Source organism: Procambarus clarkii, chromosome 35 (genome assembly GCF_040958095.1).
Source record: "Procambarus clarkii isolate CNS0578487 chromosome 35, FALCON_Pclarkii_2.0, whole genome shotgun sequence".
NCBI classification, from domain to species: Eukaryota; Metazoa; Arthropoda; class Malacostraca; order Decapoda; family Cambaridae; genus Procambarus; species Procambarus clarkii.
The window spans coordinates 28368278-28392833 of NC_091184.1; the positions used below are offsets into that span (position 1 = coordinate 28368278).

Sequence of the window (24556 nt, forward strand, 5' to 3'; positions counted from 1 at the left end):
TGTACAGATTCCTGAGCCTATTGGGCTCTATCATATCTACACTTGAAACTGTGTATGGAGTCAGCCTCCACCACATCACCCCCTAATGCATTCCATTTGTCAACCACTCTGACACTAAAAAAGTTCTTTCTAATATCTCTGTGGCTCATTTGGGCACTCAGTTTCCACCTGTGTCCCCTTGTGCGTGTTCCCCTTGTGTTAAATAGACTGTCTTTATCTACCCTATCAATCCCCTTCAGAATCTTGAATGTTGTGATCATGTCCCCCCTAACTCTTCTGTCTTCCAGCGAAGTGAGGTTTAATTCCCGTAGTCTCTCCTCGTAGCTCATACCTCTCAGCTCGGGTACTAGTCTGGTGGCAAACCTTTGAACCTTTTCCAGTTTAGTCTTATCCTTGACTAGATATGGACTCCATGCTGGGGCTGCATACTCCAGGATTGGCCTGACATATGTGGTATACAAAGTTCTGAATGATTCTTTACACAAGTTTCTGAATGCCGTTCGTATGTTGGCCAGCCTGGCATATGCCGCTGATGTTATCCGCTTGATATGTGCTGCAGGAGACAGGTCTGGCGTGATATCAACCCCCAAGTTTTTTTCTTTCTCTGACTCCTGAAGAATTTCCTCTCCCAGATGATACCTTGTATCTGGCCTCCTGCTCCCTACACCTATCTTCATTACATTACATTTGGTTGGGTTAAACTCTAACAACCATTTGTTCGACCATTCCTTCAGCTTGTCTAGGTCTTCTTGAAGCCTCAAACAGTCCTCTTCTGTTTTAATCCTTCTCATAATTTTAGCATCGTCCGCAAACATTGAGAGAAATGAATCGATACCCTCCGGGAGATCATTTACATATATCAGAAACAAGATAGGACCGAGTACAGAGCCCTGTGGGACTCCACTGGTGACTTCACGCCAATCGGAGGTCTCACCCCTCACCGTAACTCTCTGCTTTCTATTGCTTAGATACTCCCTTATCCACTGGAGCACCTTACCAGCTACACCTGCCTGTCTCTCCAGCTTATGTACCAGCCTCTTATGCGGTACTGTGTCAAAGGCTTTCCGACAATCCAAGAAAATGCAGTCCGCCCAGCCCTCTCTTTCTTGCTTAATCTGTGTCACCTGATCGTAGAATTCTATCAAGCCTGTAAGGCAAGATTTACCCTCCCTGAATCCATGTTGGCGATTTGTCACGAAGTCCCTTCTCTCCAGATGTGTTACCAGGTTTTTTCTCACGATCTTCTCCATCACCTTGCATGGTATACAAGTCAAGGACACTGGCCTGTAGTTCAGTGCCTCTTGTCTGTCGCCCTTTTTGTATATTGGGACCACATTCGCCGTCTTCCATATTTCTGGTAGGTCTCCCGTCTCTAGTGACTCACTATACACTATGGAGAGTGGCAGGCAAAGTGCCTCTGCACACTCTTTCAGTACCCATGGTGAGATCCCATCTGTGTGTGTGTGTGTGTGTGTGTGTGTGTGTGTGTGTGTACTCACCTAGTTGTGCTTACGGGGGTTGAGCTTTGTCTCTTTGGTCCCGCCTCTCAACTGTCAATCAACTGTTACTAACTACTATTTTTTTCCCCCACACCACACACACACACACACCAGGAAACAGCCCGTGACAGCTGACTAACTCCCAGGTACCTATTTACTGCTAGGTAACAGGGGCATCAGGATCAAACAAACATTTTGCCCATTTGTCTCCGCCTCCACCGGGGAATCGAACCCGGAACCTCAGGACTACGAATTCCAGATATTCCTTTCATACCAGAGATGAGACTTCTCAAGACACTAGTGCTCTCTAGGGTGGAGAATTGGTGCACCCACCACCCGGTCGGCCGAGCGGATAGCACGCTGGACTTGTGATCCTGTGGTCCCGGGTTCGATCCCGGGCGCCGGCGAGAAACAATGGGCAGAGTTTCTTTCACCCTATACCCCTGTTACCTAGCAGTAAAATAGGTACCTGGGTGTTAGTCAGCTGTCACGGGCTGCTTCCTGGGGGTGGAGGCCTGGTCGAGGACCGGGCCGCGAGGACACTAAAGCCCCGAAATAATCTCAAGATAACCTCAAGATAACCCTAACAGCCCCATTCAGAGCCGGAGAAATTGCTGACTTGGAGGACGAGAACGTAGGCTCGTTAATCCGGACTTAACCCATACAACCTACCTAACCAATCGAGGCAAATTGCATAGAAAACGGCATTATTAAGGTGTTTGAATTTGTACTAATGTCACAGTTGAACATATATGTCGATCCCTAGAAAAAAAAACGAGGGATCGAACTAATTCTAATTACTAATTAGAACTAATACAAGACTCATCAACCTCATCTCAATCGCTGATTGGTTGGATGAAATCCAATCAGCCAATCAACGGCGAAACATTGAACTAATAACCCCGCCATTACCCCTGATTGGCTGCAGGGAGGAGACCTCAAGCCAATGAGCGATGAGATCCGATGTAAACAAAGAGAATAATTGGTTGAGAGGTCACCCTCGTCATCCCTACCCCCCCCCCTGCCCCCCACACACCATTAATATAATTACCTATAATTATCTACCCTATAATTAGATAATTATCGAATTATTCGTGACGGTGTGACGCGGGTTAGTGTGACAATGTTAATTACCCCTCGGACAATTAACAACCGGTTCAGTAACTAGTTTTTTGGCCACAATTGTTGTGATGGGGAAACTATTGGTGCTGACTGGTACTCACCCATGAGTCATTGGTATTCATCTGGGGTCTCTGGTACTCACTAGGGGCCTCTGGTACTCACCATGAGTCATTGGTATTCATCTGGGGTCTCTGGTACTCACTAGGGACCTCTGGTACTCACCATGAGTCATTGGTATTCATCTGGGGTCTCTGGTACTCACTAGGGGCCTCTGGTACTCACCATGAGTCATTGGTATTCATCTGGGGTCTCTGGTACTCACTAGGGGCCTCTGGTACTCACCATGAGTCATTGGTATTCATCTGGGGTCTCTGGTACTCACCTGGCGCCTCCGGTACTCACCTGGCGCCTCCGGTACTCACCTGTTGTCACCAAGTCTAACATTCGGCCTATAATTCTGAAGATAATTCGTCAAGCCGGGTTGATATCTGAAGATAGCGGTGACAGCTGAGGTCTTCCTAGGCCCAGCCCAGCCATGATGCTATGACTGATCTGCTCCCAGCTCCTAGGAGCCTGGGATGAATCCCGGATGCTGGGATGTTAACATAAGAACATAAGAACAAAGGTAACTGCAGAAGGCCTATTGGCCCATACGAGGCAGCTCCTATTCTATAACCACCCAATCCCACTCATATACTTGTCCAACCCGTGCTTGAAACAATCGAGGGATCCCACCTCCACAATGTTACGCGGCAATTGGTTCCACAAATCAACAACCCTGTTACTGAACCAGTATTTACCCAAGTCTTTCCTAAATCTAAACTTATCCAATTTATATCCATTGTTTCGTGTTCTGTCCTGTGTTGATACTTTTAATACCCTATTAATATCCCCCCGGTTATGTCCATTCATCCACTTGTAAACCTCTATCATGTCACCCCTAACTCTTCGCCTTTCCAGTGAATGCAACTTAAGCTTTGTTAATCTTTCTTCATATGAAAGATTTCTAATTTGGGGAATTAACTTAGTCATCCTACGCTGGACACGTTCAAGTGAATTTATATCCATTCTATAATATGGCGACCAAAACTGAACTGCATAATCTAAATGGGGCCTAACTAGAGCAAGATATAGCTTGAGAACCACACCAGGTGTCTTGTTACTAACGCTGCGATTAATAAATCCAAGTGTCCGATTTGCCTTATTACGAACATTTATGCATTGATCCTTTTGTTTTAAATTCTTACTAATCATAACTCCCAGATCCCTTTCGCAATCCGACTTCGCAATCACAACACCATCTAGCTCGTATCTTGTAACTCTATCATCATTACCTAACCTCAGAACTTTACATTTATCAGCATTAAACTGCATCTGCCAATCCTTTGACCATTTCAAAACCCTATCTAGATCAACTTGAAGTGATAGTGAGTCCTCCTCCGAATTAATTTCCCTACCGATTTTCGTATCATCGGCAAATTTGCAAATGTTGCTACTCAAACCTGAATCTAAATCATTTATATATATTATAAACAACAGAGGTCCCAGGACAGAGCCTTGAGGCACTCCACTTACAACATTTTCCCACTCTGACTTGATTCCATTTATACTAACTCTCTGTTTCCTTTGGTATAGCCATGCCCTAATCCAGCTTAATATAGCACCCCCAATACCATGAGACTCTATTTTTTTAATCAGTCTTTCATGTGGCACTGTATCAAAAGCTTTGCTAAAGTCAAGGTATACAACATCGCAATCCTTACCACTATCAACTGCCTCAACAATGCTAGAATAAAAAGATAACAAATTTGTTAAACATGAACGGCCATTTATAAAACCATGTTGCGACTCAATTATTAATTTATGTTTTTCAAGATGAAGACGAATTTTATTTGCTATTATAGATTCGAGTAACTTTCCCACAATAGACGTTAGGCTAATTGGTTGATAGTTAGACGCAAGTGATCTATCTCCTTTCTTAAAAACTGGTATCACATTAGCAACTTTCCAAAACTCTGGCACTCTGCCTGACTCTATTGATTTATTAAATATGGTTGACAGTGGGTCACAAAGCTCCTCTTTGCATTCTTTAAGCACCCTAGCAAACACTTCATCCGGCCCTGGGGATTTGTTTGGTTTGAGTTTTACTATTTGTTTAAGAACATCCTCCCTGGTAACTGCTAAACTCGTCAACCTGTCCTCGTCCCCACCCACATAGACTTGTTCGGCTGAAGGCATATTGTTAAGTTCCTCTTTAGTAAATACAGATACAAAATATTTATTAAAAATACTACTCATCTCTTCATCACTATCTGTTATTTGACCTGTCTCAGTTTTTAATGGACCTATCCTTTCCCTAGTCTTAGTACGATATAACTGAAAAAACCCTTTAGGATTTGTCTTTGCTTGCCCTGCTATGCGAACTTCATAGTTTCTTTTTGCTTTCCTTATCTCTTTTTTAACATTTCTAACCAGTTGTACGAATTCCTGTTCTAAAGTGACCTCCCCATTTTTAATCCTTTTGTACCAAGCTCTCTTTTTACCTATAAGGTTCTTCAAATTCTTTGTTATCCACTTTGGGTCATTAGTATACGATCTATTCAATTTGTATGGTATACTACGTTCCTGTGCTTTGTTTAGAATATTCTTAAATAAGTTATATATTGAATCCACATCGAAATCCCCATTTAAGTCACCTATCGCTGGGTTCATGTCTCGCTCCAAGACCGGCCCACACCCCATACCCAAGCCTTTCCAATCAATTTGACCCAAAAAATTTCTTAGGCTATTAAAATCAGCTTTTCGAAAGCTGATGTTCTCTGGGATTTATCACCTGGGCTGTCAAACAACACCTACGTTATCTCACTTGGTCTGTCAAACAACTCCTACCTTACCTCACGTGGACTGTCAAACAACTCCTACCTTACCTCACGTGGACTGTCAAACAACTCCTACCTTACCTCACTTGGACTGTCAAACAACACCTACCATACCTCACCTGGTCTGTCAAACAACACCTACCTTATCTCACCTGGGCTGTCAAACAACACCTACCTTACCTCACCTGGTCTGTCAAACAACACCTACCATACCTCACCTGGTCTGTCAAACAACACCTACCTTATCTCACCTGGGCTGTCAAACAACACCTACCTTACCTCACCTGGTCTGTCAAACAACACCTACCTTATCTCACCTGATCTGTCAAACAACACCTACCTTATCTCACCTGGGCTGTCAAACAACACCTACCTTATCTCATCTGGGCTGTCAAACAACACTTACCTTACCTCACCTGATCTGTCAAACAACACCTACCTTACCTCACCTGGTCTGTCAAACAACACCTACCTTACCTCACCTGGTCTGTCAAACAACACCTACCTTACCTCACCTGGTCTGTCAAACAACACCTACCTTACCTCACCTGGTCTGTCAAACAACACCTACCATACCTCACCTGGTCTGTCAAACAACACCTACCTTACCTCACCTGGTCTGTCAAACAACACCTACCTTACCTCACCTGGTCTGTCAAACAACACCTACCATACCTCACCTGGTCTGTCAAACAACACCTACCTTACCTCACCTGGTCTGTCAAACAACACCTACCTTACCTCACCTGGTCTGTCAAACAACACCTACCATACCTCACCTGGGCTGTCAAACAACACCTACCTTACCTCACCTGGTCTGCCAAACAACACCTACCTTACCTCACCTGGTCTGTCAAACAACACCTACCTTACCTCACCTGGTCTGTCAAACAACACCTACCTTACCTCACCTGGTCTGTCAAACAACACCTACCTTACCTCACCTGATCTGTCAAACAACACCTACCTTACCTCACCTGGGCTGTCAAACAACACCTACCTTACCTCACCTGGTCTGTCAAACAACACCAACCTTACCTCACCTGGTCTGTCAAACAACACCTACCTTACCTCACCTGGTCTGTCAAACAACACCTACCTTACCTCACCTGGTCTGTCAAACAACACCTACCTTACCTCACCTGGGCTGTCAAACAACACCTACCTTACCTCACCTGGTCTGTCAAACAACACCAACCTTACCTCACCTGGTCTGTCAAACAACACCTACCTTACCTCACCTGGTCTGTCAAACAACACCTACCTTACCTCACCTGGTCTGTCAAACAACACCTACCTTACCTCACCTGGTCTGTCAAACAACACCTACCTTACCTCACCTGGTCTGTCAAACAACACCTACCTTACCTCACCTGGTCTGTCAAACAACACCTACCTTACCTCACCTGGGCTGTCAAACAACACCTACCTTACCTCACCTGGTCTGTCAAACAACACCTACCTTACCTCACCTGGGCTGTCAAAGAACACCTACCTTACCTCACCTGGGCTGTCAAACAACACCTACCTTACCTCACCTGGTCTGTCAAACAACACCTACCTTACCTCACCTGGGCTGTCAAAGAACACCTACCTTACCTCACCTGGGCTGTCAAACAACACCTACCTTACCTCACCTGGGCTGTCAAACAACACCTACCTTACCTCACCTGGTCTGTCAAACAACACCTACCTTACCTCACCTGGTCTGTCAAACAACACCTACCTTACCTCACCTGGGCTGTCAAAGAACACCTACCTTACCTCACCTGGGCTGTCAAACAACACCTACCTGAAACAAAAATAATAATAGATAAATATATAATAAGAATCTACTATCACATATAGAGTGAACTATGACCATCAGGTTGTTGTGGTTGGCAAAGAGAATCACAATTCTATATACTGATCGATCCCATGAGAGAGAGAGATAATTACAGGGGTGTAAATATATAAACTGAATTATGAAACATTAAATGGGTTACCCGGCGGTGCCCGGGGTGACCTCGTGCATCATTTATCAAAATAATAGATAAGAATGATAAGAAATAAAGATAATAAATGGAAACAATACGTCATCACTATTTCTTAAGTTTTACTATGGGCAAATGAGTTATTTTATTTATTTTGTCGACATGAGGGCATAGTGTTTTATCATATAGTCACTGTTCATGGGTGGTTATTAACTTCATGGGGGATTGTCTCGGCCTACTTTTTGTTACACACCCCCAGGAAGCAGCCCGTAGCAGCTGTCTAACTCTCAGGTACTTATTTACTGCTAGGTGAACAGGGGCGTCAGGGTGAAAAGAAAATCTGTCTATTTGTTTCCGCCTCCACCCATCCTCGACTCAAGTCCATTCCATCCAGCGGTCGACCCTACAGACGCTTTCATCAATTTTAATATGCTGTTTATTGAAAACAGGAATTTTGTCAAATATAAATTAATATTATATATTAGCATATTGTGCATATTTAGACATAGGTTAGGTTAGGTGTTTAGGTTCTGTTGGCGATTATTTGTATTTGTAGTACGTGGGTGAAGCATTTACAGCGTTGTGGTTCGAACACAAGTCGTCAGTGAAGCACTTGTTCCGGAAGTGTTCGGGCGTCATCAGTTGTGAGTCGTGTGTAAACAGTTTTTCATTCATAAACAGCTGGGGTTTGGCGGGTGGATGGAATCACTTTTGGAACGTCGTTGTTTGGAGGACAGGCTGTCCGTCTCCACCGGACATCGAACCCGGAACCTCAGGACTACGAATCCCGAGTCCTGTCTACTCAGCTGTCAGGCCTAGCAGGAAGTAGGTACCTGGGAGTTAGACAGCTGCTGCGGGTTGCTTCCTGAAGGTGTGTATATTAGAGAGAAATATATGTAGTAGACATAATAGAGAAAAAAAATAAATTGGTTAGAAAGGCGGGGGCCAAGAGCTAATACCTCGATTCTGTAGACACAAATAGTAAATACAAGCACACACACCCACACCCACACACACACACACACACACACACACACACACACACACACACACACACACACACACACGTCTTGTGTGTGTGAGTATTTTACTCCCCCCCTCCCCCCCAACGCCAAGGGAGGGGGGAGGGGTAAAAAGACTTATTATACCCCCAAAACAAACAACGTGATAGCAAGGAAGTTATGCAACCGACTTTAATCCTTCACTTGAAAGGCACCGTCCTAAACGCTCGTAGCGCGAAGCCCACTATGGCAATAACTCCCCACCGGGGTTGACAATGCAGGATCATTCGTCGCGGGTAAATGCCCACCGCCTCGATAACTCTGACCGTGAGGAAAGACTTCACCCGCGACGAGCCTGGCGCTGCTGACTCTCTTCCTATTCCTTACTGACTTTTTAACGACCTTAGTCACGGACCAGGGGAGAAAGATGGTGGAGGGAGAGACGGGAGAGAGAGAGAGAGGGAGGTGAGAGTGAGGGGAGAGAGAGAGAGAGGGATAGTAAATATTTTACCTTCCTCTCACTCATTTGGGAGTGAGAGAGAGTGGGAATAAAGAGATAGAGATGGAGAGCGAAGGATATAATGACACAGGTGTCCTGCTGATACAGGTGTCCTCGTGACACAGGGGGGGGGACACAGGTGTCCTCACGTGGGTTCATTAAGCAGGTAGACTGAGGGGAGGCGGGGGGGGGGGGGGGGGAGGGGGAGGTTGTCCCCTTGTGCACCAGGTGTTGTCATGACAATAATTTACTGCTGTCGACCTTGCTATTAACCCCTTCAACACACACCCAATCCCCCCCCCAATCACCCCCAATCTCCCCCAATCGTTATCCTTCTCTGCTTCCTGTGTGATGATATCTTGCAGCCTCACACACACACACACACACACACTGAGCTTTGGGACCAAAGAGCCAGAGTTCAACCCCCGCAAGCACCATTAGGTGAGTACACACACACACACACACACACAGGGGCCTGACGGCCGAGTGAACATCGCTCGGGATTCGTAGTCCTAAGGGCCTGGATCCGATCCCCGGCGGAGGTAGAAACAAATGGGGAAGAAAGTTTCTTTCACCCTGATGCTCCTATTCACCTAGAAGTAACTAGGTACCTGGGAGTTAGACAGCTGTTACGACCTGCTTCCTCTGTGTGTGTGTGTGTGTGTGTGTGTGTGTGTGTGTGTGTGTGTGTGTGTGTGTGTGTGTGTGTGTGTGTGTGTGTGTGTGCCAAGTACACACGATAAAACCCAAACCAATCCGTTATCAATCTTATATTTACTTATCGGCAGTTACCTGTAATCACACTGGTGGCTACCGTAACAACTTGTGAACAGATGCTAGTTCGGTGTAACTGCCCTCTCTCCAGATGCTTAATTGGCTAGTTTTCTCGGGGGAGTTGAGCAGATTGGGCGCCTTGTTTGGTAAGTTTGGTGGTGTGTGTGTGTGTGTGTGTGTGTGTGTGTACTCACCTATATGTACTCACCTATATGTGCTTGCAGAATCGAGCATTGACTCTTGGATCCCGCCTTTCTAGCTATCGGTTGTTTACAGCAATGACTCCTGTCCCATTTCCCTATCATACCTAGTTTTAAAAGTATGAATGTGTGTGTGTGTGTGTGTGTGTGTGTGTGTGTGTGTGTGTGTGTGTGTGTGTGTGTGTGTGTGTGTGTGTGTGTGTGTGTGTGTGTGTGTGTGTGCACGTGCGGGCGTACGCAGGCACTCTTCAAGGAGCCGGTGATGATGGGCGTGAAGAAGTAACAAGTCTTGAAGGCGTGGGCGGCCGAGACACCATGTGGGCGGCGGGGAAAGTCCCGCCATGAGCGTGGGCGTGGAGCACCAGGCTTAACCAGACAGGCAGGCAGACAGACAGCCAGACAGACAGCCAGCCAGCCAGACAGACAGACAGACAGACAGACAGACAGACAGCCAGACAGCCAGCCAGCCAGACAGACAGCCAGCCAGCCAGACAGACAGACAGCCAGCCAGCCAGACAGACAGCCAGCCAGCCAGACAGACAGCCAGCCAGCCAGCCAGCCAGCCAGCCAGCCAGACAGACAGACAGGCAGCCAACCAGCCAGCCAGCCAGACAGACAGACAGACAGACAGACAGACAGACAGACAGACAGACAGACAGACAGACAGACAGGCAGCCAGCCAGCCAGCCAGCCAGCCAGCCAGACAGGCAGCCAGACAGCCAGACAGACAGACAGCCAACCAGACAGCCAGCCAGCCAGCCAGCCAGCCAGACAGGCAGCCAGACAGACAGACAGACAGCCAGCCAGCCAGCCAGCCAGCCAGCCAGCCAGCCAGCCAGACAGGCAGCCAGACAGCCAGACAGACAGACAGCCAACCAGACAGCCAGCCAGCCAGCCAGCCAGCCAGACAGGCAGCCAGACAGACAGACAGCCAGCCAGCCAGCCAGCCAGCCAGCCAGCCAGACAGGCAGCCAGACAGCCAGACAGCCAGACAGACAGACAGCCAACCAGACAGCCAACCAGACACCCAGCCAGCCAGCCAGCCAGACAGACAGACAGACAGACATACAGACAGACAGACAGACAGCCAGCCAGCCAGCCAGCCAGACAGGCAGCCAGACAGCCAGACAGACAGACAGCCAACCAGACAGCCAACCAGACAGCCAGCCAGCCAGACAGACAGACAGACAGACAGCCAACCAGACAGCCAGCCAGCCAGCCAGCCAGCCAGACAGACAGACAGACAGACAGACAGACAGACAGACAGGCAGCCAGCCAGCCAGCCAGCCAGCCAGCCAACCAGACAGATAGACAGACAGACAGACAGACAGACAGGCAGCCAGCCAGCCAGCCAGCCAGACAGATAGACAGACAGACAGACAGACAGACAGGCAGCCAGCCAGCCAGCCAGCCAGCCAGCCAGCCAGCCAGCCAGCCAGCCAGACAGATAGATAGACAGACAGACAGACAGACAGACAGCCAGCCAGCCAGCCAGACAGACAGACAGCCAGACAGCCAGACAGCCAGCCAGCCAGCCAGCCAGACAGACAGACAGACAGACAGACAGACAGGCAGCCAGCCAGCCAGCCAGCCAGACAGACAGGCAGCCAGCCAGCCAGCCAGACAGACAGACAGACAGCCAGCCAGCCAGCCAGCCAGACAGACAGACAGCCAACCAGACAGCCAGCCAGCCAGCCAGCCAGCCAGCCAGCCAGCCAGACAGACAGACAGACAGCCAGCCAGCCAGCCAGCCAGGCAGCCAGCCAGCCAGCCAGCCAGCCAGACAGACAGACAGGCAGCCAGCCAGCCAGCCAGACAGACAGACAGACAGCCAGCCAGCCAGCCAGCCAGACAGACAGACAGCCAACCAGACAGCCAGCCAGCCAGCCAGCCAGCCAGCCAGCCAGCCAGACAGACAGACAGACAGCCAGCCAGCCAGCCAGCCAGCCAGCCAGCCAGCCAGCCAGACAGACAGACAGCCAACCAGACAGCCAGCCAGCCAGCCAGCCAGCCAGCCAGCCAGACAGACAGACAGACAGACAGACAGACAGACAGACAGACAGACAGCCAGCCAACCAGACAGCCAGCCAGCCAGCCAGCCAGCCAGCCTGCCAGCCAGCCAGCCAGCCAGCCAGCCAGCCTGCCAGCCAGCCAGCCAGCCAGACAGACAGACAGACAGACAGACAGACAGACAGACAGACAGGCAGCCAGCCAGCCAGCCAGCCAGCCAGACAGACAGACAGACAGCCAGCCAACCAGACAGCCAGCCAGCCAGCCAGCCTGCCAGCCAGCCAGCCAGCCAGCCAGCCAGCCTGCCAGCCAGCCAGACAGACAGACAGACAGACAGACAGACAGACAGACAGACAGACAGGCAGCCAGCCAGCCAGCCAGCCAGCCAGCCAGCCAGACAGATAGACAGACAGATAGACAGACAGACAGACAGACAGACAGCCTGCCAGCCAGACAGATAGACAGACAGATAGACAGACAGACAGACAGACAGACAGCCTGCCAGCCAGACAGATAGACAGACAGATAGACAGACAGACAGACAGACAGCCTGCCAGCCAGACAGACAGACAGGCAGCCAGCCAGCCAGACAGACAGACAGACAGACAGCCAGCCAGCCAGCCAGCCAGACAGACAGACAGCCAACCAGACAGCCAGCCAGCCAGCCAGCCAGCCAGCCAGCCAGACAGACAGACAGACAGCCAGCCAGCCAGCCAGGCAGCCAGCCAGCCAGCCAGCCAGCCAGACAGACAGACAGACAGGCAGCCAGACAGACAGACAGACAGCCAGCCAGCCAGCCAGCCAGACAGACAGACAGCCAACCAGACAGCCAGCCAGCCAGCCAGCCAGCCAGCCAGACAGACAGACAGCCAGCCAGCCAGCCAGCCAGCCAGCCAGACAGACAGACAGCCAACCAGACAGCCAGCCAGCCAGCCAGCCAGCCAGACAGACAGACAGACAGACAGACAGACAGACAGACAGACAGCCAGCCAACCAGACAGCCAGCCAGCCAGCCTGCCAGCCAGCCAGCCAGCCAGCCAGCCAGCCTGCCAGCCAGCCAGCCAGCCAGACAGACAGACAGACAGACAGACAGACAGACAGGCAGCCAGCCAGCCAGCCAGCCAGACAGACAGACAGACAGACAGACAGACAGCCAGCCAACCAGACAGCCAGCCAGCCAGCCAGCCTGCCAGCCAGCCAGCCAGCCAGCCAGCCTGCCAGCCAGCCAGCCAGCCAGCCAGACAGACAGACAGACAGACAGACAGACAGACAGACAGACAGACAGACAGACAGACAGGCAGCCAGCCAGCCAGCCAGCCAGCCAGCCAGCCAGCCAGCCAGACAGATAGACAGACAGATAGACAGACAGACAGACAGACAGCCTGCCAGCCAGACAGATAGACAGACAGATAGACAGACAGACAGACAGACAGACAGACAGACAGACAGACAGCCAGACAGACAGACAGCCAGACAGACAGACAGCCAGCCAGACAGCCTGCCAGGCAGACAGCCAGACAGACAGCCAGACAGACAGACAGACAGACCGTCCGTAGTGTGGTGTAGTGTTTTTTTTAAACGGGATGAGCCACCTAGCGGACCGGGAATCGAACCCCCCAACTGAATGTATCATACTAGTTCGACCAGAACCTCACCATTCATTCACCTGAAGCCTCTGTTCACCCTAGCAGTTAAAATATACACCCAGGGAGTGTTGCAAGGCCAGTAGTTGCGCTTAGGGACGTGTGAGGACCTCGATAAGACGCACCAGGAACGGGAACTACACCCACTTGAATCTCAGTGACGTAGTTAGTTTCTTGAGTCCCAGTTGTGATGTAGCTGTTTCGGAACCCGGGGTGCTGCCCCGTTTTCTTTTGCTCCTCTGGAAATTGAACAGTCCTCAATGGCTCGTGATTTTGTTTATTTCCTCCCGCGATGTTAGGCTTATATAGGGCAATAAAGTGATACACTCGTAGGGAGATAAGCCAATATCAGACTTACTTGTAAGGTGATAGAGGTTAATGTTAAATGTCAGTGTTAAACTTTCAAGATAAAGACATGTAAGACTTAAGAGATTGCAAGATTAATGTCCACTTGCAACTGTCTTTATTGAACAGTTACGGGGAATTGTGTAGTTTGGAGTGGTCTCTGGTCCTCGTGTCATACCTGGTTGATACCTGGTTGATACCTGGTTGATACCTGGTTGATACCTGCTTGATGGGGTTCTGGGAGTTCTACTCCCCAAGCCCGGCCCGAGGCCAGGCTTGACTTGTGAGAGTTTGGTCCACCAGGCTGTTGCTTGGAGCGGCCCGCAGGCCCACATACCCACCTGATGAGTTGCTCAATGTTTCCGTGGCTCAACCACTTGGGCTAGATGGTAGAGCGACGGTCTCGCTTCATGCAGGTCGGGGTTCAATCCCTCGACCGTCCATAAGTGGTTGGGGACCATTCCTTTCTCCCACCGTCCCATCCCAAATCCTTATCCTGACCCCCCTTCCCAGTGCTATATAGTGGTAATGGCTTGGTACCGGACCAACGCTATATGGGTTATGATGAGCATCCTGGCCACAGATCATATCGTCTTCTGCGGGATCACCATAGCCCGTGCTACTTGGAACTTTTTGTTCCAGGTAGCGAATCTTTAACAACAACATATCGTCCTGTTGATTGGTTCACATTCATGCTGCTTCTCAAAGTATCCAGGATGATCAGAGCTCCGAATCATTTCCTGCATCACCACCTAATGATTGGTGTTTGGGAATGTTTTATAAAATAGTTTACAATTGAGGAAAACCCAAGTTCGAGGTTTATAATTGTTACTACAAAAGTGCCTATTTATTTATAGTATTGAATGACATATTGACATATTTGACATATTGACATATTGACATATATGACATATTGACATATATGAATGACATACGCATTTGTGTGTTATGCAAAGATCGACATGAAACAAGACTGGAATGGATGGAACGAGTTAGTAAGAGTAACGTAGATGAGTCAAGCCTGGCCTCGGGCCGGGCTTGGGGGAGTAGAAGAACTCCCAGAACCCCATCAACCAGGTATATGTGGGCCTGCGGGCCGCTCCAAGCAACAGCCTGGTGGACCAAGCTCTCACAAGTCAAGCCTGCCCTCGGGCCGGGCTTGGGGAGTAGAAGAACTCCCAGAACCCCATCAACCAGGTATCAACCAGGGCTGACAGGAAGGACCCACACGTCGTTCAAGGTCAAATGGTGTGCTAACGGTGTACTAAATGGTGTACTAACGGTGAATGGTGTACTAACAGACACCGCAAGATGACAGAGGAGCTGAAGATACCCTTTCACCCTATGCCCCTGTTTCCTAGCAGTAAAATAGGTACCTGGGTGTTAGTCAGCTGTCACGGGCTGCTTCCTGGGGGTGGAGACCTGGTCGAGGACCGGGCCGCGGGGACACTAAAGCCCCGAAATCATCTCAAGATAACCTCAAGATACCCCTCCCTACACCTCGACATGCACTCACCCCCACTGAAGAGGAGTATAACTTGAGATAGCAGTGAAGAAGGGAGAGGGCCATAGGAGATGACACAGGGGGTGACACAGGGGTGACACAGGGGGTGACACAGGGGGTGACACAAGGTGACACAGGATGACACAGGGGTGACACAGGGGTGACACAGGGGGTGACACAGGGTGACACAGGGGTGACACAGGGGTGACACAGGGGGGTGGAGATGACATCCAGCGCGACTTACCCGTCCTGTGTTCTAACGGAGTCAGGTTCCTGTGTTCACCGTTATGCAATGTAATCCTCCCCTACCCCCCTCCCCCCCTCCCTCCCCACATACCCCCCACTTTCCCACCACCAACACGTCACCCAGCATCCCCCCCTCCCCCCCCCCCCCCTGCCGCAGCATCCACCTTCTCCCTCATGACTCATGCCTCCCTACCTCTCTCCCTCCCTCCCTACCTCTTCCCCTCCCTGCCTCCCTACCTTGTGGTTCTCCTGGGGATCAGTGTCCCCGTTGCTCGGCCAGCTCCCCTGGTTCCCTGCTCACGCATATACTGACGGGTGTGGGCCCAGCACGTAGCCCACTGCCACATTTTTTTATTTTTGCAGTTATTAATTTCGTGTGTAATTGTTGTGGTATTGTGCCATTGTCATATTTATCTGGAGTATACCTGGAGTATACCTAGAGTATACCTGGATCATACCTGGAGTATACCTGGATCATACCTGGAGTGGGTTCTAGGAGTTCCTCTACTTCCCAAAGCCTGGATCAGGACCAGGCTTGGTTTGTGAGAGCTTGGTCCAACAGGCTGTTGCTTGGAGCGGGCCGCAAGCACATATCCACAACAACCTGATTGGTCCAGCACTTCTTGGAGGAATATGTCTATGTTTTTCTTGAAGAAGTACGCTCTTGTTCTCGTAATATCTACCGGAGGCTTTCGATATATCCGCGTATATCTGGGAATGCTTGGACTGGTCGGTACAGCGCCGGGTTCGCTTCTTGCAGGTCGGTGTTCGATCCCCGACCGCCCAAGTAGTTGGGCACCGTTCGTTCCGGCCTGGCGCTGAGAGGTTCTTAACCTATGGAGAGGAGAGTTTAATCGGGTTCTGCATTCTCATTGGTCGAATAGGTGTTTCCGAGGCCTAGGGGACGTAGAAGGCTGTAATCTCTGTTATCACCGCCAGTCACTTGGGCTGGACGGTAGACCCTCCAAACACACACCGAAACTACGACGTTGGTACAACATTCGAACAAGTTTTAACACCTCCTAACCAGTTATAACAACCAATATAACAAGTTGTAACAACGTTCAAATACGTCATAAACACGTTAAGCCAAGATGTAACAACTCTATTATAAGTTGTAACAAGCGGAAAATAGAGACAGTTTCGGTTTGTGTTTCCAGGGGAGCGACGGTCTCGCTTCATGCAGGTCGACAAGACATTTCTTTCCCCCCGTCCCATCCCATATCCTTATCCTGACTCCTTCCCAGTGCTATATAGTCCTAATGGCTTGGCGCTTCCCCTTGATAAATCCTTCTGTTATGACCAGTAAGGACACGTTCTCCAGGGCTTAGCGTCCCCGCGGCCCGGTCCTCGACCAGGCCTCCTGGTTGCTGGACTGATCAACCAGGCTGTTGGACGCGGCTGCTCGCAGCCTGACGTATGAGTCAACAGCCTGGTTGATCAGGTATCCTTTGGAGGTTTGTGTAAGATGAATTCTATCCCTCTGTTGTACACAGTTAACTGAGCCATAATGTGTTGTTGTTGTTGTTATAGATTCAGCTACTCGGAACAAGTTCCAAGTAGCACGGGCTATGGTGAGCCCGTAGCTTACCTGGCACAGGAGCGGGGCAAGTAGCACGGGCTATGGTGAGCCCGTAACTTACCTGGCACAGGAGCGGTTCTAGCAGTGTGTCCTCCCCAGGGAGCCGGTCGGCCGAGCGGACAGCACGCTGCACTTGTGATCCTGTGGTCCTGGGTTCAATCCCAGGCGCCGGCGAGAAACAATGGGCAGAGTTTCTTTCACCCTATGCCCCTGTTACCTAGCAGTAAAATAGGTACCTGGGTGTTAGTCAGCTGTCACAGGCTGCTTCCTGGGGGTGGAGGCCTGGTCGAGGACCGGGCCGCGGGGACACTAAAGCCCCGAAATCATCTCAAGATAACCTATAACCTTCCCCATAGTGAGTTACCTGGTTGATGGGGTTCTGGGAGTTCGTCTACTCCCCAAGCCCGGCCCGAGGCCAGGCTCGACTTGTGAGAGTTTAGTCCACCAGGCTGTTGCTTGGAGCGGCCCGCAGGCCCACATACCCACCACAGCCCGGTTGGTCCGGCACTCCTTGGAGGAATAAATCTAGTTTCCTCTTGAAAATGTCCACGGTGTAAGTTGTAAGCAATTATGAACAGAAGGCAGCAAGCCTTGATGTGTGTAGCACCATCAGTGTCGCTGGATATTCAATAGGTGCTAAATGGCACTGTGGGTGCCAGTACGCGTCGAGAGGCGGGACCAGGAGCCGAAGCTCCCAGTCGTGTTGGTACCTACATGTTCCTCTCACTACCAACTGTGTGTCTAAGACACTAATAATAATTATTATTAATGTGCTAAATACATCAACATTACATAGCCTGCAGGATCCGTGGTAGGTCAAGTTGATTTCCCGGTTGCAATTCATTTACCATGTCGTAGCTCAGTCGATTAAGGCGCGTCTGGGATCCTCTCTGACGTGGGTTCGAACCCTCGTCACGGCTCTTGTGGATTTGTACATCAACATTAAATAGACCCCGAAGTAATGAATATATATTGGACGAGTTTAGATACCGGAAAGACCTGGGTAAATACTGGTTTGGAAATTGTATTTTGTTTGCTACCAGAGACGACGGTGGTTCTTCACCAGCCCGTCCTCCTAAGGCTTCCCAACGTCAAGAAACTGTCCTTCTAAAGTGCCCTGATCCTAACCTTCCAGAGGACCCATAACAGAAAACGAGACATTATGTCAATTTCGCGAGCCGCTTCCATTTTCTAGTACGACGATTTTGGGCCTTAGGGAGAGTATACGTCGAAATACAACGGTTTGTTAGGAGGACAAGTTACATATAGGGCCAACAGGTCTTCAACAGGCGATGAGTCACAATAACGTGGCTGAAGGCAACCCGTTCTCGCACTTTCGTATAGTCAATATTGACTTATTAAATAAGTGCATATGCGACATACTAATTTATTGTGAATATTTTAGTTTACTTTGAAAAGCTTCATAAAAAACACCGACCTTACCTAACCTTCTTAGTATGTTAGGATAAGCATCTTATTGCTTCGTAATTACAATTATTACTTAACCTATTATAGGTATAGGTTATGTTGCTGAAGTATGTTGACCAGACCACACACTAGAAGGTGAAGGGAGGACGACGTTTCGGTCCGTCCTGGACCATTCTCACAATCGACTTGAGAATGGTCCAGGACGGACCGAAACGTCGTCGTCCCTTCACCTTCTAGTGTGTGGTCTGGTCAACAGGTCTTCAACAGTTATTACTCCTATTATTATTAGTTCCTATTGGATTCGGAGATGTATATCTTCGTGGGTGTATGGGCCAATAGGCCTTCTGCAGTTCTCATTATTACTACTATCCCCTACACCTTACTTTCCTCCTCAGCTCTCTCTTGCCTATTTATTGCCTGTCCCTACCTGTCCTCCACAAGACGGGAGACATCTCCCGTCCACTACGGGCTCACCATAGCCCGTGCTACTTGCCCCGCTCCTGTGCCAGGTAAGTTACGGGCTCACCATAGCCCGTGCTACTTGGAACTTGTTCCGAGTAGCTGAATCTATAACTGTCCTCCTCACAATCGACTTGAGAATGGTCCAGGACGGACCGAAACGTCGTCGTCCCTTCAACTTTTAGTGTGTGGTCTGGTCAACAACTTGGTGGGTGTTGTTGTATCTGGAAATACTGCCAAGCTAGCTGCCGGAGTCTTGAGACAATCCAGAAGACAGCTATTCGTCTCAACTGGCTTGACCTCGGTTTTAATATAAAGTGATTACCTCTGTAAAGTTGCAGCTCCCTCTTCTGCCACTGTTCGTGTGGTGTGTTCTTGCTTGCACACCCTCCTTGTGCAGTCTGTGTTCGTGTGTGGCCAAACACGACCTGCACAAGCACTCTCATGCACGCGCGTGCGTGTGTGTGTGTGTACTCACCTAGTTGGGTTTGCGGGGGTTGAGGTCTGGTTCTTTGGTCCCAGCCTCTCAACTGTCAATCAACTGGTGACCCTCCCTCATAACCTTACAGTTGTCAGGGTTATAGTCTAGTAGCCATTTCTCAAACTATCTCTGGAGACTGTTGAGTATATCTTACATGTTGCTGTAGTCCTCCTCATCTCTCATTCGCCTCATTAGATCAGCATCGTCAGCAAACATTGCTGAGAATGAGCTTACTTTCTCCGGTAAATTACTTACATATATTAGAAGAGGCTTGGACCCCCTAATACTGACTCCTTGAGGCACTCCACACAGAACCTCTCTCTGGTGGTGTGAAAGGCATTCCTTCGCCCACTCTAGTGCTCTGCCCGATACAATGGTCTATTGTTCAAGTGAGTATAGGAGTTTCTTGTGAGGTACAGTATCAGATGCTTTCTTGCAATCTAGGAAAATGCAGTGCACCCAGCCTAAGTGGGGAAGTAGGGGCTAAGGGTGAATATAGGAAAATCTGGGGGGGGGGGGCGATAGGAATTTTCACACGATACACTTTTCATTAAGACTAATATTCCCTCCCCCTCCACTGGGTTGTAATCCTCCTTGTCAAAATGCATGCAGCGGCGTCCAACAAGCTGGTTGATCAGTCAAGCAGGTCTGGTCAGAGCCACGGAAACAATGACCCTGAGAACCAACTCAAAGGTAAGGTACCTTACCTTACCTTGTGGTGCTTCCGGGGCTTAGCGTCCCCGCGGCCCGGTCGTCGACCAGGCCTCCTGGTTGCTGGACTGATCAACCAGGCTGTTAGGTAACATCAGGGTGTCGCCCCTCCCTCCCCACACACACTGCCCCCCCCCCCCACACACACACTGCCCCCTAAGACAACAGTGCCATGAGAGGGCCAAGCCGTGGATCATTGTTGCTACTCACCACAACCGGAGCGAGGAGGAAGGCACTCTGCCACCTCTCAGGGCCACCACTTGAACGTAATTCTCAGTGACCACTTAATTTGTGAGCAGAGAGAGAGAGAGAGAGAGAGAGAGAGAGAGAGAGAGAGAGAGAGAGAGAGAGAGAGAGAGAGAGAGAGAGAGAGAGAGAGAGAGAGAGAGAGAGAGAGAGAGAGAGAGAGAGAGAGAGAGAGAGAGAGAGAGAGAGAGAGAGAGAGAGAGAGAGAAAGAGAGAGAAAGGACTCCCAACACAAGGGCTAACATACAAGCACCGTTTGCTAGCGTGTCTGTGGTCATCTCACAGGTTAATGTGTCATGCGCGAGTCAGGACTAGTGCTTGAGGTCACGCGCAGGTCAGAACTAGTGCTTAAGGTCAAGGTTAGCGCTCAAGGCGCCACACACACTGGTCAAGGCCGCAGCTTAGTCATTGTCCTGTAAGAAAAACGTGACCTGTGGAAGCCCGGAATTGAGTAAAGAATGAAAGGGAGGAGGAAAGGAAGAAGGAGGAAAGAGAGAGAATGAGAGACAAGAGAGAGAAGGAGAGCAACGGTGCCTTAGGCAAGACGAAGAGGGTGTTAAAGGTTAAATTATGCAGATTAGGTTAATGTTTACCAGCCGATGGAACTTGACCCGGAGCGGCTCGGAGCTGCCACCAACACTCAACTCTCTCTATTTCCTCCTACATCCCTCCATCTTCCTCCCTCACTTCCCTCCCTCCCTCCTACATCCCTCCCTCACTTTCCCCTCCCCCTCTTCCCCTCCCCATCACCCTCTCGTGCAGGAACTGAGCACAGGAAGTGTAAAGAGAGAGATCTTAAAGAGGTCTAATTGCATGCAACAGGAAGGGAAATGATGGTGCCTGTGTCAGGCAAATTGCATGTAATGGAAGGGGGGGAGTAATGGAGAGGGGAGAGGAGAAAGGAGAGAGAGAGAGAGAGAGAGAGAGAGAGAGAGAGAGAGAGAGAGAGAGAGAGAGAGAGAGAGAGAGAAGAAGAATGGAAGGAGGGAGAGGGGGAAGAGAGATAAGATAACCTCAAGAAGATAATAAGACAGTTGATGGGAAAGGTTATACCCCATCCTACCCCCCCTACCCTCCACCCCCTACCCCCTCCCCCCCCCTTGCAACACTGAGTGCTGGGTCTTGCACAGTGCAACATGTCAACACAGGAAGCTACCACGACCCGGATCTTGCAATACCTTCACAGGTAAATCTCTGAAAATCTGGAAAAAAAATGACAAAAAATCTCCATTTCTCCATATCTGTACTTCACCCCCCCCCCACACACACACACATAGGCCTACACACCCCTCCTCCTCCATGTGTGTGTAGCAAGGACAAAAGTGCTCCCAAAAGAGGCCTAGTGCCATCAGGAAGCTCCCGCTTGAGTGCAGTCAACAGTGGATGCAAGCACTCACTCGTGTGAAATTCCACTCCTCCCTGGAGCTCATCTCTTGTCTGTCACCAAGGAGACTTGTCACAATGGTCTAATGTTTTCCAAATGTTTTTAATATTATATGTAATACTTCACTCTATATATATATATATATATATATATATATATATATATATATATATATATATATATATATATATATGGCAGTGTCACGCACGACTCTTCAACACTGAAATAATTACATTTTTCAAGTCAAGAAAATTGTATGTGTAGAACCCCCCCCCTTCCCCCCTCCGCCCATACGCACGCTCTCGCACGCCCGCACACCTTATCTAGTATCGGGTCATGCTGGCCTGTATATGGGTGAGGCCTAACTACTTAGGTCTAACTGACAGAGTTCAGCATATTTCAACCCAGAAGGAGGTGAGCATCAGCCAATATGGAATATTCTATGATATACTCACCTGGTTGTGCTTGCGGGGGTTGAGCTCTGGCTCTTTGGTCCCGACCTAAGTGAACGAGAATGCATGCTTTCTCCTTCACAAAGTTGAAAATGATTTCATTAATGGAGTTGCCTGAAACGTGTCTATCCTACGAGTTTCTCGCCAACTACCAACCAAAACAGCCCATTTGTCCAGTTATAGCGCCGGTATTGCTATATATATATATATATATATATATATATATATATATATATATATATATATATATATAAGTGCCTCAGCTTTCATGTCTTTGTGTACGTAAGATCAGTAAGATTTTCAGGTGACATTCGTGTGTGTGTTCTCTTAGTCACAGCTAATTAAACCCCAACATTAATTGCCCCACCTGGGCCCAGCAGGCTGTTGTTACAAGCACATCAGCCCTATCGTGCTTAGAGATGCCATCGTGCAACGGTATCCAGAGTAATTTAATATCAAATCTATTTTGTTTATCAGCTAAAGCCTTCAGGCAGATATCAATGGCTATTATCTTAGTGTTGGTACGCGCGTTCGATGCCAGGAGGGCACTCTACGACTAATACTTCCACTGCCTTTGTCTTGAATAATTCGTCTTTGCCCGAAAGGTTTTGCGTAATAGTGGCTTTAGGCATTGTATGTACTAGCTCTATCTATAAATATGAGCAGTGAAGATAAACAGTGAAGAGCAGAGGTGCCATAGGCACAATCAGAGAGCACTGTATAAACATCAGAGGTCCAGTGAAGAGCAGAGGTGCCATAGGCACAATCAGAGAGCACTGTATAAACATCAGAGGTCCAGTGAAGAACAGAGGTGCCATAGGCACAATCAGAGAACACTGTATAAACATCAGAGGTCCGCGGTTGTTCAACGTCCTACCAGCGAGCATAAGAAATATTGCCGGAACAACCGTGGACATCTTCAAGAGGAAACTAGATTTATTCCTCCAAGGAGTGCCGGACCAACCGGGCTGTGGTGGGTATGTGGGCCTGCGGGCCGCTCCAAGCAACAGCTTGGTGGACCAAACTCTCACAAGTCAAGCCTGGCCTCGGGCCTGGCTTTGGGAGTAGAAGAACTCCCAGAACCCCATCAACCAGGTATCAACCAGGCAGGTGTATGAGAGTGGGGAAAGAGCGGGTTTATCAAGAGTGACTAAGCAAGGAGAATGTGAGACCTGAGCCCCGGGACGGAGCGGCGCTCTCAAAAGAGCTCCGCCGCCGCCACCACACAACTCCCCGTCAAGGCCACAACTTAGAAAAAAGTAGCAGGAACCTTTATTTAATGAACCAGGAACTTATCAAAAGCCTGTCCGGGCAAGTATCATTGAACTCCGAACACCGTTAAAGGAGGGAGAGAGAGAGAGAGAGAGAGAGAGAGAGAGAGAGAGAGAGAGAGGGAGAGAGAGAGAGAGAGAGAGAGAGAGAGAGAGAGAGGAGAGAGAGAGAGAGAGAGAGAGAGAGAGAGAGAGAGAGAGAGAGAGAGAGAGAGAGAGAGAGAGAGAGAGAGAGAGAGAGAGAGAGAGACCCCCCCCCCCTGCTCCCCCGGAAAGGGAGGACTGACTGGGCACCAATTCTTATCTATTCGCCCCTGTTCACCCAGCAATAATTGGGAACCTGATTGACAACAGACTGGCAGGTCGTGTTCCAGTGCAAACTAGTAAGGAAGCTAAAACTAGCCTTAAGCCTGTTAACAGGAATCTAAACAACGGTCAACCCACACACACACCTGTCTTAAAGAAACAGTAAACAGGAGACACCGTTCTTTGGAAAGCAGAAGCAACGAATGAAGAGATAAAGCAATGAAGAAATGAAAATGAAACGGGAAGGGTAATTAGGAAGAACAGAGATGATAACGAGAGATGGCAGGCAAGAGGGAGAGATGAAGGGGAGGGAGGGATGGAGGAAGGGCAGGGAAGGGAAGGGAAGGGAAGAGAAGGGAAGGGCAGGGAAGGGAATTGAAGGGAAGGGAAGGGAAGGGAATTGAAGGGAAGGGAAGGGAAGGGAAGGGAAGGGAAGGGAAGGGAAGGGAAGGGAAGGGAAGAGAAGGGAAGGGAAGGGAAGGGAAGGGAAGGGAAGAGAAGGGAAGGGAAGGGAAGGGAAGGGAAGGGAAGAGAAGGGCAG

The 24556-nt window shown here is 49.4% G+C and overlaps 1 protein-coding gene across 1 annotated transcript in view; it reads right to left on the reverse strand.

The window, feature by feature from the left end:
- The window catches only part of sog (short gastrulation), a 277663-nt gene that overhangs the window by 180234 nt on the left and 72873 nt on the right, over positions 1 to 24556 (reverse strand). The window lies entirely within an intron of this gene.